The 13946-nt window shown below is 36.6% G+C and overlaps 6 non-coding genes across 6 annotated transcripts; all 6 read right to left on the reverse strand.

The window, feature by feature from the left end:
* Positions 1-2573: 2573 nt before the first annotated feature.
* On the reverse strand, positions 2574-2646 carry trnak-cuu (transfer RNA lysine (anticodon CUU)). Its single transcript has one exon. It is a non-coding gene; the product is annotated as a tRNA-Lys (tRNA).
* Positions 2647-4181: 1535 nt separating this feature from the next.
* trnak-cuu (transfer RNA lysine (anticodon CUU)) lies at positions 4182-4254 on the reverse strand. Its single transcript has one exon. It is a non-coding gene; the product is annotated as a tRNA-Lys (tRNA).
* A 3145-nt stretch (positions 4255-7399) lies between these two features.
* Positions 7400-7472, reverse strand: trnak-cuu (transfer RNA lysine (anticodon CUU)). The gene has a single exon. It is a non-coding gene; the product is annotated as a tRNA-Lys (tRNA).
* Positions 7473-10595: 3123 nt separating this feature from the next.
* trnak-cuu (transfer RNA lysine (anticodon CUU)) lies at positions 10596-10668 on the reverse strand. The gene has a single exon. It is a non-coding gene; the product is annotated as a tRNA-Lys (tRNA).
* A 1451-nt stretch (positions 10669-12119) lies between these two features.
* Positions 12120-12192, reverse strand: trnak-cuu (transfer RNA lysine (anticodon CUU)). The gene has a single exon. It is a non-coding gene; the product is annotated as a tRNA-Lys (tRNA).
* A 1537-nt stretch (positions 12193-13729) lies between these two features.
* On the reverse strand, positions 13730-13802 carry trnak-cuu (transfer RNA lysine (anticodon CUU)). Its single transcript has one exon. It is a non-coding gene; the product is annotated as a tRNA-Lys (tRNA).
* Positions 13803-13946: the final 144 nt, after the last annotated feature.

Here is a 13946-nt window from a genome sequence, read left to right on the forward strand (position 1 = left end):
CTCCTAAATCCAGCTGACACGTCCTCTGTGGTGGAGGCAGAGCTGGAGGATGATGGGGGATTGTCGTCAATTTCCCTGGTGGAGGACGCTGAGGTAGTAAAACAACTCCACAGCATCAAAGCACCAGGGATTGATGAGATCTGTCCAGAAATGCTGAAAGCTCTGGGTGTGGAGGGGCTGTCTTGGTTGACACGCCTCTTCAACATTGCGTGGAAGTCTGGAACAGTGCCTAAGGAGTGGCCTCTCCCTTATTGAAGAGGTTTCCCTCATCCATAAAGGGGGACAAGAGGGTGTCTGCCAATTACAGGGGTATCACACTTCTCAGCCTCCCTTGTACAGTCTACTCCAAGGTCCTGGAGAGGATGGTACGGCCGATAGTTGAACCTCGGTTTGAGGAGGAACAATGCGGATTCCGCCCTGGTCGTGGAACAACGGATCAGATCTTTACTCTCGCAAGGATCCTGGAGGGAGCCTGGGAGTATGCCCAACCAGTCTACATGTGTTTTGTGGATCTGGAGAAGGCGTATGACCGGGTCCCCTAGGAGAAACTGTGGGAGGTGCTGCGGGAGTATGGGGTGAGGGGGTCCCTTCTCAGGGCCATCCAATCTCTGTATGACCAAAGCGAGAGCTGTGTCCAGGAACTCGGCAGTAAGTCAGACTTGTTCCAGGTGAGGGTTGGCCTCTGCCAAGGCTGCGCTTTGTCACCAATCCTGTTTGTAGTATTTATGGACAGGATGTCAAGGCGTAGTTGGGGCGGGGAGGGGTTGCAGTTTGGTGGGCTCAGGATCTCATTGCTGCTTTTTGCATATCATGTGGTCCTGATGGCATCATCGGTCTGTGACCTTCAGCACTCACTGGATTGGTTCGCAGCCGAGTGTGAAGCGGCTGGGATGAGGATCAGCGCCTCTAAATCTGAGCCCAAGGTTCTCAGCAGGAAACCGATGAAGTGCTTTCTTCAGGTAGGGAGTAAGTCCTTACCCCAAGTGAAGGCGTTTAAGGACCTCGGTGTCTTCGCGAGTGAGAGGACCATGGAGCGTAAGATTGGTCGGAGAATCGAACCAGCCGGTGTGGTATTACATTCTGTTTATTGCACTGTTGTGACGAAAAGGGAGCTGAGCTAGAAGGCAAAGCTCTCGATCTACCGGGCAATTTTTTTTCCTACCTTCACCTATGGTCATGAAGGCTGGGCCATGACCGAAAGAACGAGATCCAGGGTACAAGCGGCTGAAATGGGTTTCCTCAGGAGGGTGGCTGGCATCTCCCTTAGAGATAGGGTGAGAAACTCAGTCATCCGAGAGGAGCTTGGAGTAGAGCTGCTGCTCCTTCACGTCGAAAGGAGCCAGTTGAGGTAGTCCTGGCATCTGGTAAGGATGCCTCCTGGGCGCCTCCCTAGGGAGGTGTTCCAGGCACATCCAGCTGGGAGGAGGCCTTGGGGAAGACTCAGGACTAGATGGAGAGATTATATCTCCAACCTGGCCTGGGAACGCCTCGGGATCCCCCAGTCGGAGCTGGTTGATGTGGCTCAGGAAAGGGAAGTTTGGGGTCCCCTACCTAGAATATTAAACTGCCATTCTAGAATGTTAGGACAAAGTTCTCGAATGTTAAGCTGTATTTCTAGAATGTTAGGTTTAAGTTTTAGAAAGTTAAGCTGCCATTCTAGAATGTTAAGTTCCAATTCCAGAACAATAGGTTGAAGTTTTAGAATTCTTTTAAGTTGCGGTCCTAAAATGTTGCTTACAGTTCTAAAAGGTTACATTGTAGTTCTAGAATGGTAAGTTGCAGTTCTAGAATGTTAAGCTGCCATTCTAGAATGTTAAATTGCAATTCAAGAACAATAGGTTGAAGTTTTAAACATTTTATAAGTTGTGGTCCTAAACTGTTACTTACAGTTCTAAAAAGTTACATTTTAGTTCTAGAACGGTAAGCTGCAGTTTTATAATGTAAAGTGGCAATTCTAGAATGTTAAACTGCAGTTCTGGAATGTTAAGTTGCAGTTATAGAACAATAGGATGTAGTTTTAGAATTTTAAGAGTTATGGTCCTAAAATGTTACTTATAGTTCTGCAATGATATTTTGTTGTTGTAGGATGTTAGGTTTCAGTCCTACAAAGTTAATATGCAGTTGTAGAATATTAGGTTTAAGTTCAAGAATGTTAAGCTGCAGTTCTGGAACAATAGGTTGTAGTTTTAGAATTTTAAGAGTTGTAGTACTAAAATGTTACTTACAGTTCTACAATGTTATTTTGTAGTTCTCGAATGTTAGGTTTAATTTCTAGAATGTTAAGCGGTCGATCTAGAATGTTAGGTTCTAGAAAGTTAACTTTCAGTTCTGGAATGTTAAGTCTCAGTTCTGGAACAACAACAGGCATTGTCACCAGACTTTAGCATGATCTGAGGAACAGGATGTCAGCACATGCCATGATCGTAGAATGCAGGCACATTTTAGTCTGGTAAATAACAGGTATTTTTACACTGGGATGGAAGTGCTAATTTTGCAATCGTCAGCTGATCTTCCCCAATACAGCCACCTGATACTATGCAGAACTCACGGATTCCCACTCTCTAAAACACAACCGCCCAACGTGGGGCTCGAACCCACGACCCTGAGATTAAGAGTCTCATGCTCTACCGACTGAGCTAGCCAGGCACTTCTTAAGATTCAAGTTGCGGTTCTAAAATGTTACTTAAATTTTCTGAAATGTAACAGTTCCAGAATATTACTTGGCAGTTCTAGAATGTTAAGCTGCAGTTCCAGAAAGTTAGGTTAAAGTTCTAGAATGTCACTTGGCAATTCTAGAATGTTAGGCTGAAGTTCTAGAATGTTAAGGTGCCATTCTTGAATGTTAGCTCTAAGTTCTAGAATGTTAAGCTGCAGTTCTAGAATGTCACTTGGCAATTCTAGAATGTTAGGCTGAAGTTCTAGAATGTTAAGCTGCAGCTCTAGAATGTTAAGGTGCCATTCTTGAATGTTAAGCTGCAGTTCTAGAATGTTAAGCTGCAGTTCTAGAATGTTAAGTTTAAGTCCTAGAATGTTAAGCTGCTTCTAGAAAGTTAAGCTTCCATTCTAAAATGATAAGTTACAATTCAAGAACAATAGGTTGAAGTTTTAGAACTTTTATAATGTTAGGTTTAAGTTCTCGAATGTCAGTATGCAGTTCTTGAATGTTAGGTTGAAGTTCAAGAATGTTAATTCATTACACTTCTAAAAGGTTACATTGTAGTTCTAGAATGGTAAAATGCCGTTTTAGAACGTTAAGCTACCATTCTAGAATGTTAAGTTGCAATTCAAGAACAATAGGTTGAAGTTTTAAACATTTTATAAGTTGTGGTTCTAAAACGTTACTTACAGTTCTAAAAAGTTACATTTTAGTTCTAGAATGGTGAGATGTCATTTTACAAAGTCAAGCTGCCTTTCTAGAACGTTAAGTTGCAATTCAAGAACAATAGTTTGACATTTTACAAATTTTATAAGTTGTGGTCCTAAAATGTTACTTACAAATCTAAAAGGTTACAATGTAGTTTTACAATGGTAAGCTGCAGTTTTATAATGTAAAGTGGCAATTCTAGAATGTTAAACTGCAGTTCTGGAATGTTAAGTTGCAGTTATAGAACAATAGGATGTAGTTTTAGAATTTTAAGAGTTATGGTCCTAAAATGTTACTTATAGTTCTGCAATGATATTTTGTTGTTGTAGAATGTTAGGTTTCAGTCCTACAAAGTTAATATGCAGTTGTAGAATATTAGGTTTAAGTTCAAGAATGTTAAGCTGCAGTTCTAGAACAATAGGTTGTAGTTTTAGAATTTTAAGAGTTGTAGTACTAAAATGTTACTTACAGTTCTACAATGTTATTTTGTAGTTCTCGAATGTTAGGTTTAATTTCTAGAATGTTAAGCGGTCGATCTAGAATGTTAGGTTCTAGAAAGTTAACTTTCAGTTCTGGAATGTTAAGTCTCAGTTCTGGAACAACAACAGGCATTGTCACCAGACTTTAGTATGATCTGAGGAACAGGATGTCAGCACATGCCATGATCGTAGAATGCAGGCACATTTTAGTCTGGTAAATAACAGGTATTTTTACACTGGGATGGAAGTGCTAATTTTGCAATCGACAGCTGATCTTCCCCAATACAGCCACCTGATACTATGCAGAACTCACGGATTCCCACTCTCTAAAACACAACCGCCCAACGTGGGGCTCGAACCCACGACCCTGAGATTAAGAGTCTCATGCTCTACCGACTGAGCTAGCCAGGCACTTCTTAAGATTTAAGTTGCGGTTCTAAAATGTTACTTAAAATTTCTGAAATGTAACAGTTCCAGAATATTACTTGGCAGTTCTAGAATGTTAAGCTGCAGTTCCAGAAAGTTAGGTTAAAGTTCTAGAATGTCACTTGGCAATTCTAGAATGTTAGGCTGAAGTTCTAGAATGTTAAGGTGCCATTCTTGAATGTTAGCTCTAAGTTCTAGAATGTTAAGCTGCAGTTCTAGAATGTCACTTGGCAATTCTAGAATGTTAGGCTGAAGTTCTAGAATGTTAAGCTGCAGCTCTAGAATGTTAAGGTGCCATTCTTGAATGTTAAGCTGCAGTTCTAGAATGTTAAGCTGCAGTTCTAGAATGTTAAGTTTAAGTCCTAGAATGTTAAGCTGCTTCTAGAAAGTTAAGCTTCCATTCTAAAATGATAAGTTACAATTCAAGAACAATAGGTTGAAGTTTTAGAACTTTTATAATGTTAGGTTTAAGTTCTCGAATGTCAGTATGCAGTTCTTGAATGTTAGGTTGAAGTTCAAGAATGTTAATTCATTACACTTCTAAAAGGTTACATTGTAGTTCTAGAATGGTAAAATGCCGTTTTAGAACGTTAAGCTACCATTCTAGAATGTTAAGTTGCAATTCAAGAACAATAGGTTGAAGTTTTAAACATTTTATAAGTTGTGGTTCTAAAACGTTACTTACAGTTCTAAAAAGTTACATTTTAGTTCTAGAATGGTGAGATGTCATTTTACAAAGTCAAGCTGCCTTTCTAGAACGTTAAGTTGCAATTCAAGAACAATAGTTTGACATTTTACAAATTTTATAAGTTGTGGTCCTAAAATGTTACTTACAAATCTAAAAGGTTACAATGTAGTTTTACAATGGTAAGCTGCAGTTTTATAATGTAAAGTGGCAATTCTAGAATGTTAAACTGCAGTTCTGGAATGTTAAGTTGCAGTTATAGAACAATAGGATGTAGTTTTAGAATTTTAAGAGTTATGGTCCTAAAATGTTACTTATAGTTCTGCAATGATATTTTGTTGTTGTAGAATGTTAGGTTTCAGTCCTACAAAGTTAATATGCAGTTGTAGAATATTAGGTTTAAGTTCAAGAATGTTAAGCTGCAGTTCTAGAACAATAGGTTGTAGTTTTAGAATTTTAAGAGTTGTAGTACTAAAATGTTACTTACAGTTCTACAATGTTATTTTGTAGTTCTCGAATGTTAGGTTTAATTTCTAGAATGTTAAGCGGTCGATCTAGAATGTTAGGTTCTAGAAAGTTAACTTTCAGTTCTGGAATGTTAAGTCTCAGTTCTGGAACAACAACAGGCATTGTCACCAGACTTTAGTATGATCTGAGGAACAGGATGTCAGCACATGCCATGATCGTAGAATGCAGGCACATTTTAGTCTGGTAAATAACAGGTATTTTTACACTGGGATGGAAGTGCTAATTTTGCAATCGACAGCTGATCTTCCCCAATACAGCCACCTGATACTATGCAGAACTCACGGATTCCCACTCTCTAAAACACAACCGCCCAACGTGGGGCTCGACCCCACGACCCTGAGATTAAGAGTCTTATGCTCTACCGACTGAGCTAGCCAGGCACTTCTTAAGATTTAAGTTGCGGTTCTAAAATGTTACTTAAAATTTCTGAAATGTAACAGTTCCAGAATATTACTTGGCAGTTCTAGAATGTTAAGCTGCAGTTCCAGAAAGTTAGGTTAAAGTTCTAGAATGTCACTTGGCAATTCTAGAATGTTAGGCTGAAGTTCTAGAATGTTAAGGTGCCATTCTTGAATGTTAGCTCTAAGTTCTAGAATGTTAAGCTGCAGTTCTAGAATGTCACTTGGCAATTCTAGAATGTTAGGCTGAAGTTCTAGAATGTTAAGCTGCAGCTCTAGAATGTTAAGGTGCCATTCTTGAATGTTAAGCTGCAGTTCTAGAATGTTAAGCTGCAGTTCTAGAATGTTAAGTTTAAGTCCTAGAATGTTAAGCTGCTTAACTAGAAAGTTAAGCTTCCATTCTAAAATGATAAGTTACAATTCAAGAACAATAGGTTGAAGTTTTAGAACTTTTATAATGTTAGGTTTAAGTTCTCGAATGTCAGTATGCAGTTCTTGAATGTTAGGTTGAAGTTCAAGAATGTTAATTCATTACACTTCTAAAAGGTTACATTGTAGTTCTAGAATGGTAAAATGCCGTTTTAGAACGTTAAGCTACCATTCTAGAATGTTAAGTTGCAATTCAAGAACAATAGGTTGAAGTTTTAAACATTTTATAAGTTGTGGTTCTAAAACGTTACTTACAGTTCTAAAAAGTTACATTTTAGTTCTAGAATTGTAAGATGTCATTTTACAAAGTCAAGCTGCCTTTCTAGAACGTTAAGTTGCAATTCAAGAACAATAGTTTGACATTTTACAAATTTTATAAGTTGTGGTCCTAAAATGTTACTTACAAATCTAAAAGGTTACAATGTAGTTTTACAATGGTAAGCTGCAGTTTTATAATGTAAAGTGGCAATTCTAGAATGTTAAACTGCAGTTCTGGAATGTTAAGTTGCAGTTATAGAACAATAGGATGTAGTTTTAGAATTTTAAGAGTTATGGTCCTAAAATGTTACTTATAGTTCTGCAATGATATTTTGTTGTTGTAGAATGTTAGGTTTCAGTCCTACAAAGTTAATATGCAGTTGTAGAATATTAGGTTTAAGTTCAAGAATGTTAAGCTGCAGTTCTAGAACAATAGGTTGTAGTTTTAGAATTTTAAGAGTTGTAGTACTAAAATGTTACTTACAGTTCTACAATGTTATTTTGTAGTTCTCGAATGTTAGGTTTAATTTCTAGAATGTTAAGCGGTCGATCTAGAATGTTAGGTTCTAGAAAGTTAACTTTCAGTTCTGGAATGTTAAGTCTCAGTTCTGGAACAACAACAGGCATTGTCACCAGACTTTAGTATGATCTGAGGAACAGGATGTCAGCACATGCCATGATCGTAGAATGCAGGCACATTTTAGTCTGGTAAATAACAGGTATTTTTACACTGGGATGGAAGTGCTAATTTTGCAATCGACAGCTGATCTTCCCCAATACAGCCACCTGATACTATGCAGAACTCACGGATTCCCACTCTCTAAAACACAACCGCCCAACGTGGGGCTCGAACCCACGACCCTGAGATTAAGAGTCTTATGCTCTACCGACTGAGCTAGCCAGGCACTTCTTAAGATTTAAGTTGCGGTTCTAAAATGTTACTTAAAATTTCTGAAATGTAACAGTTCCAGAATATTACTTGGCAGTTCTAGAATGTTAAGCTGCAGTTCCAGAAAGTTAGGTTAAAGTTCTAGAATGTCACTTGGCAATTCTAGAATGTTAGGCTGAAGTTCTAGAATGTTAAGGTGCCATTCTTGAATGTTAGCTCTAAGTTCTAGAATGTTAAGCTGCAGTTCTAGAATGTCACTTGGCAATTCTAGAATGTTAGGCTGAAGTTCTAGAATGTTAAGCTGCAGCTCTAGAATGTTAAGGTGCCATTCTTGAATGTTAAGCTGCAGTTCTAGAATGTTAAGCTGCAGTTCTAGAATGTTAAGTTTAAGTCCTAGAATGTTAAGCTGCTTAACTAGAAAGTTAAGCTTCCATTCTAAAATGATAAGTTACAATTCAAGAACAATAGGTTGAAGTTTTAGAACTTTTATAATGTTAGGTTTAAGTTCTCGAATGTCAGTATGCAGTTCTTGAATGTTAGGTTGAAGTTCAAGAATGTTAATTCATTACACTTCTAAAAGGTTACATTGTAGTTCTAGAATGGTAAAATGCCGTTTTAGAACGTTAAGCTACCATTCTAGAATGTTAAGTTGCAATTCAAGAACAATAGGTTGAAGTTTTAAACATTTTATAAGTTGTGGTTCTAAAACGTTACTTACAGTTCTAAAAAGTTACATTTTAGTTCTAGAATGGTGAGATGTCATTTTACAAAGTCAAGCTGCCTTTCTAGAACGTTAAGTTGCAATTCAAGAACAATAGTTTGACATTTTACAAATTTTATAAGTTGTGGTCCTAAAATGTTACTTACAAATCTAAAAGGTTACAATGTAGTTTTACAATGGTAAGCTGCAGTTTTATAATGTAAAGTGGCAATTCTAGAATGTTAAACTGCAGTTCTGGAATGTTAAGTTGCAGTTATAGAACAATAGGATGTAGTTTTAGAATTTTAAGAGTTATGGTCCTAAAATGTTACTTATAGTTCTGCAATGATATTTTGTTGTTGTAGAATGTTAGGTTTCAGTCCTACAAAGTTAATATGCAGTTGTAGAATATTAGGTTTAAGTTCAAGAATGTTAAGCTGCAGTTCTAGAACAATAGGTTGTAGTTTTAGAATTTTAAGAGTTGTAGTACTAAAATGTTACTTACAGTTCTACAATGTTATTTTGTAGTTCTCGAATGTTAGGTTTAATTTCTAGAATGTTAAGCGGTCGATCTAGAATGTTAGGTTCTAGAAAGTTAACTTTCAGTTCTGGAATGTTAAGTCTCAGTTCTGGAACAACAACAGGCATTGTCACCAGACTTTAGTATGATCTGAGGAACAGGATGTCAGCACATGCCATGATCGTAGAATGCAGGCACATTTTAGTCTGGTAAATAACAGGTATTTTTACACTGGGATGGAAGTGCTAATTTTGCAATCGACAGCTGATCTTCCCCAATACAGCCACCTGATACTATGCAGAACTCACGGATTCCCACTCTCTAAAACACAACCGCCCAACGTGGGGCTCGACCCACGACCCTGAGATTAAGAGTCTTATGCTCTACCGACTGAGCTAGCCAGGCACTTCTTAAGATTTAAGTTGCGGTTCTAAAATGTTACTTAAAATTTCTGAAATGTAACAGTTCCAGAATATTACTTGGCAGTTCTAGAATGTTAAGCTGCAGTTCCAGAAAGTTAGGTTAAAGTTCTAGAATGTCACTTGGCAATTCTAGAATGTTAGGCTGAAGTTCTAGAATGTTAAGGTGCCATTCTTGAATGTTAGCTCTAAGTTCTAGAATGTTAAGCTGCAGTTCTAGAATGTCACTTGGCAATTCTAGAATGTTAGGCTGAAGTTCTAGAATGTTAAGCTGCAGCTCTAGAATGTTAAGGTGCCATTCTTGAATGTTAAGCTGCAGTTCTAGAATGTTAAGCTGCAGTTCTAGAATGTTAAGTTTAAGTCCTAGAATGTTAAGCTGCTTAACTAGAAAGTTAAGCTTCCATTCTAAAATGATAAGTTACAATTCAAGAACAATATAATGTTAGGTTTAAGTTCTCGAATGTCAGTATGCAGTTCTTGAATGTTAGGTTGAAGTTCAAGAATGTTAATTCATTACACTTCTAAAAGGTTACATTGTAGTTCTAGAATGGTAAAATGCCGTTTTAGAACGTTAAGCTACCATTCTAGAATGTTAAGTTGCAATTCAAGAACAATAGGTTGAAGTTTTAAACATTTTATAAGTTGTGGTTCTAAAACGTTACTTACAGTTCTAAAAAGTTACATTTTAGTTCTAGAATGGTAGATGTCATTTTACAAAGTCAAGCTGCCTTTCTAGAACGTTAAGTTGCAATTCAAGAACAATAGTTTGACATTTTACAAATTTTATAAGTTGTGGTCCTAAAATGTTACTTACAAATCTAAAAGGTTACAATGTAGTTTTACAATGGTAAGCTGCAGTTTTATAATGTAAAGTGGCAATTCTAGAATGTTAAACTGCAGTTCTGGAATGTTAAGTTGCAGTTATAGAACAATAGGATGTAGTTTTAGAATTTTAAGAGTTATGGTCCTAAAATGTTACTTATAGTTCTGCAATGATATTTTGTTGTTGTAGAATGTTAGGTTTCAGTCCTACAAAGTTAATATGCAGTTGTAGAATATTAGGTTTAAGTTCAAGAATGTTAAGCTGCAGTTCTAGAACAATAGGTTGTAGTTTTAGAATTTTAAGAGTTGTAGTACTAAAATGTTACTTACAGTTCTACAATGTTATTTTGTAGTTCTCGAATGTTAGGTTTAATTTCTAGAATGTTAAGCGGTCGATCTAGAATGTTAGGTTCTAGAAAGTTAACTTTCAGTTCTGGAATGTTAAGTCTCAGTTCTGGAACAACAACAGGCATTGTCACCAGACTTTAGTATGATCTGAGGAACAGGATGTCAGCACATGCCATGATCGTAGAATGCAGGCACATTTTAGTCTGGTAAATAACAGGTATTTTTACACTGGGATGGAAGTGCTAATTTTGCAATCGACAGCTGATCTTCCCCAATACAGCCACCTGATACTATGCAGAACTCACGGATTCCCACTCTCTAAAACACAACCGCCCAACGTGGGGCTCGAACCCACGACCCTGAGATTAAGAGTCTTATGCTCTACCGACTGAGCTAGCCAGGCACTTCTTAAGATTTAAGTTGCGGTTCTAAAATGTTACTTAAAATTTCTGAAATGTAACAGTTCCAGAATATTACTTGGCAGTTCTAGAATGTTAAGCTGCAGTTCCAGAAAGTTAGGTTAAAGTTCTAGAATGTCACTTGGCAATTCTAGAATGTTAGGCTGAAGTTCTAGAATGTTAAGGTGCCATTCTTGAATGTTAGCTCTAAGTTCTAGAATGTTAAGCTGCAGTTCTAGAATGTCACTTGGCAATTCTAGAATGTTAGGCTGAAGTTCTAGAATGTTAAGCTGCAGCTCTAGAATGTTAAGGTGCCATTCTTGAATGTTAAGCTGCAGTTCTAGAATGTTAAGCTGCAGTTCTAGAATGTTAAGTTTAAGTCCTAGAATGTTAAGCTGCTTAACTAGAAAGTTAAGCTTCCATTCTAAAATGATAAGTTACAATTCAAGAACAATAGGTTGAAGTTTTAGAACTTTTATAATGTTAGGTTGTAGTTCTAGAATGGTTAAAATGCCGTTTTAGAACGTTAAGCTACCATTCTAGAATGTTAAGTTGCAATTCAAGAACAATAGGTTGAAGTTTTAAACATTTTATAAGTTGTGGTTCTAAAACGTTACTTACAGTTCTAAAAAGTTACATTTTAGTTCTAGAATTGTAAGATGTCATTTTACAAAGTCAAGCTGCCTTTCTAGAACGTTAAGTTGCAATTCAAGAACAATAGTTTGACATTTTACAAATTTTATAAGTTGTGGTCCTAAAATGTTACTTACAAATCTAAAAGGTTACAATGTAGTTTTACAATGGTAAGCTGCAGTTTTATAATGTAAAGTGGCAATTCTAGAATGTTAAACTGCAGTTCTGGAATGTTAAGTTGCAGTTATAGAACAATAGGATGTAGTTTTAGAATTTTAAGAGTTATGGTCCTAAAATGTTACTTATAGTTCTGCAATGATATTTTGTTGTTGTAGAATGTTAGGTTTCAGTCCTACAAAGTTAATATGCAGTTGTAGAATATTAGGTTTAAGTTCAAGAATGTTAAGCTGCAGTTCTAGAACAATAGGTTGTAGTTTTAGAATTTTAAGAGTTGTAGTACTAAAATGTTACTTACAGTTCTACAATGTTATTTTGTAGTTCTCGAATGTTAGGTTTAATTTCTAGAATGTTAAGCGGTCGATCTAGAATGTTAGGTTCTAGAAAGTTAACTTTCAGTTCTGGAATGTTAAGTCTCAGTTCTGGAACAACAACAGGCATTGTCACCAGACTTTAGTATGATCTGAGGAACAGGATGTCAGCACATGCCATGATCGTAGAATGCAGGCACATTTTAGTCTGGTAAATAACAGGTATTTTTACACTGGGATGGAAGTGCTAATTTTGCAATCGACAGCTGATCTTCCCCAATACAGCCACCTGATACTATGCAGAACTCACGGATTCCCACTCTCTAAAACACAACCGCCCAACGTGGGGCTCGAACCCACGACCCTGAGATTAAGAGTCTTATGCTCTACCGACTGAGCTAGCCAGGCACTTCTTAAGATTTAAGTTGCGGTTCTAAAATGTTACTTAAAATTTCTGAAATGTAACAGTTCCAGAATATTACTTGGCAGTTCTAGAATGTTAAGCTGCAGTTCCAGAAAGTTAGGTTAAAGTTCTAGAATGTCACTTGGCAATTCTAGAATGTTAGGCTGAAGTTCTAGAATGTTAAGGTGCCATTCTTGAATGTTAGCTCTAAGTTCTAGAATGTTAAGCTGCAGTTCTAGAATGTCACTTGGCAATTCTAGAATGTTAGGCTGAAGTTCTAGAATGTTAAGCTGCAGCTCTAGAATGTTAAGGTGCCATTCTTGAATGTTAAGCTGCAGTTCTAGAATGTTAAGCTGCAGTTCTAGAATGTTAAGTTTAAGTCCTAGAATGTTAAGCTGCTTAACTAGAAAGTTAAGCTTCCATTCTAAAATGATAAGTTACAATTCAAGAACAATAGGTTGAAGTTTTAGAACTTTTATAATGTTAGGTTTAAGTTCTCGAATGTCAGTATGCAGTTCTTGAATGTTAGGTTGAAGTTCAAGAATGTTAATTCATTACACTTCTAAAAGGTTACATTGTAGTTCTAGAATGGTAAAATGCCGTTTTAGAACGTTAAGCTACCATTCTAGAATGTTAAGTTGCAATTCAAGAACAATAGGTTGAAGTTTTAAACATTTTATAAGTTGTGGTTCTAAAACGTTACTTACAGTTCTAAAAAGTTACATTTTAGTTCTAGAATGGTGAGATGTCATTTTACAAAGTCAAGCTGCCTTTCTAGAACGTTAAGTTGCAATTCAAGAACAATAGTTTGACATTTTACAAATTTTATAAGTTGTGGTCCTAAAATGTTACTTACAAATCTAAAAGGTTACAATGTAGTTTTACAATGGTAAGCTGCAGTTTTATAATGTAAAGTGGCAATTCTAGAATGTTAAACTGCAGTTCTGGAATGTTAAGTTGCAGTTATAGAACAATAGGATGTAGTTTTAGAATTTTAAGAGTTATGGTCCTAAAATGTTACTTATAGTTCTGCAATGATATTTTGTTGTTGTAGAATGTTAGGTTTCAGTCCTACAAAGTTAATATGCAGTTGTAGAATATTAGGTTTAAGTTCAAGAATGTTAAGCTGCAGTTCTAGAACAATAGGTTGTAGTTTTAGAATTTTAAGAGTTGTAGTACTAAAATGTTACTTACAGTTCTACAATGTTATTTTGTAGTTCTCGAATGTTAGGTTTAATTTCTAGAATGTTAAGCGGTCGATCTAGAATGTTAGGTTCTAGAAAGTTAACTTTCAGTTCTGGAATGTTAAGTCTCAGTTCTGGAACAACAACAGGCATTGTCACCAGACTTTAGTATGATCTGAGGAACAGGATGTCAGCACATGCCATGATCGTAGAATGCAGGCACATTTTAGTCTGGTAAATAACAGGTATTTTTACACTGGGATGGAAGTGCTAATTTTGCAATCGACAGCTGATCTTCCCCAATACAGCCACCTGATACTATGCAGAACTCACGGATTCCCACTCTCTAAAACACAACCGCCCAACGTGGGGCTCGAACCCACGACCCTGAGATTAAGAGTCTTATGCTCTACCGACTGAGCTAGCCAGGCACTTCTTAAGATTTAAGTTGCGGTTCTAAAATGTTACTTAAAATTTCTGAAATGTAACAGTTCCAGAATATTACTTGGCAGTTCTAGAATGTTAAGCTGCAGTTCCAGAAAGTTAGGTTAAAGTTCTAGAATGTCACTTGGCAA

This window comes from Etheostoma spectabile, unplaced genomic scaffold (assembly GCF_008692095.1).
Source record: "Etheostoma spectabile isolate EspeVRDwgs_2016 unplaced genomic scaffold, UIUC_Espe_1.0 scaffold00018645, whole genome shotgun sequence".
Taxonomy (NCBI): domain Eukaryota; kingdom Metazoa; phylum Chordata; class Actinopteri; order Perciformes; family Percidae; genus Etheostoma; species Etheostoma spectabile.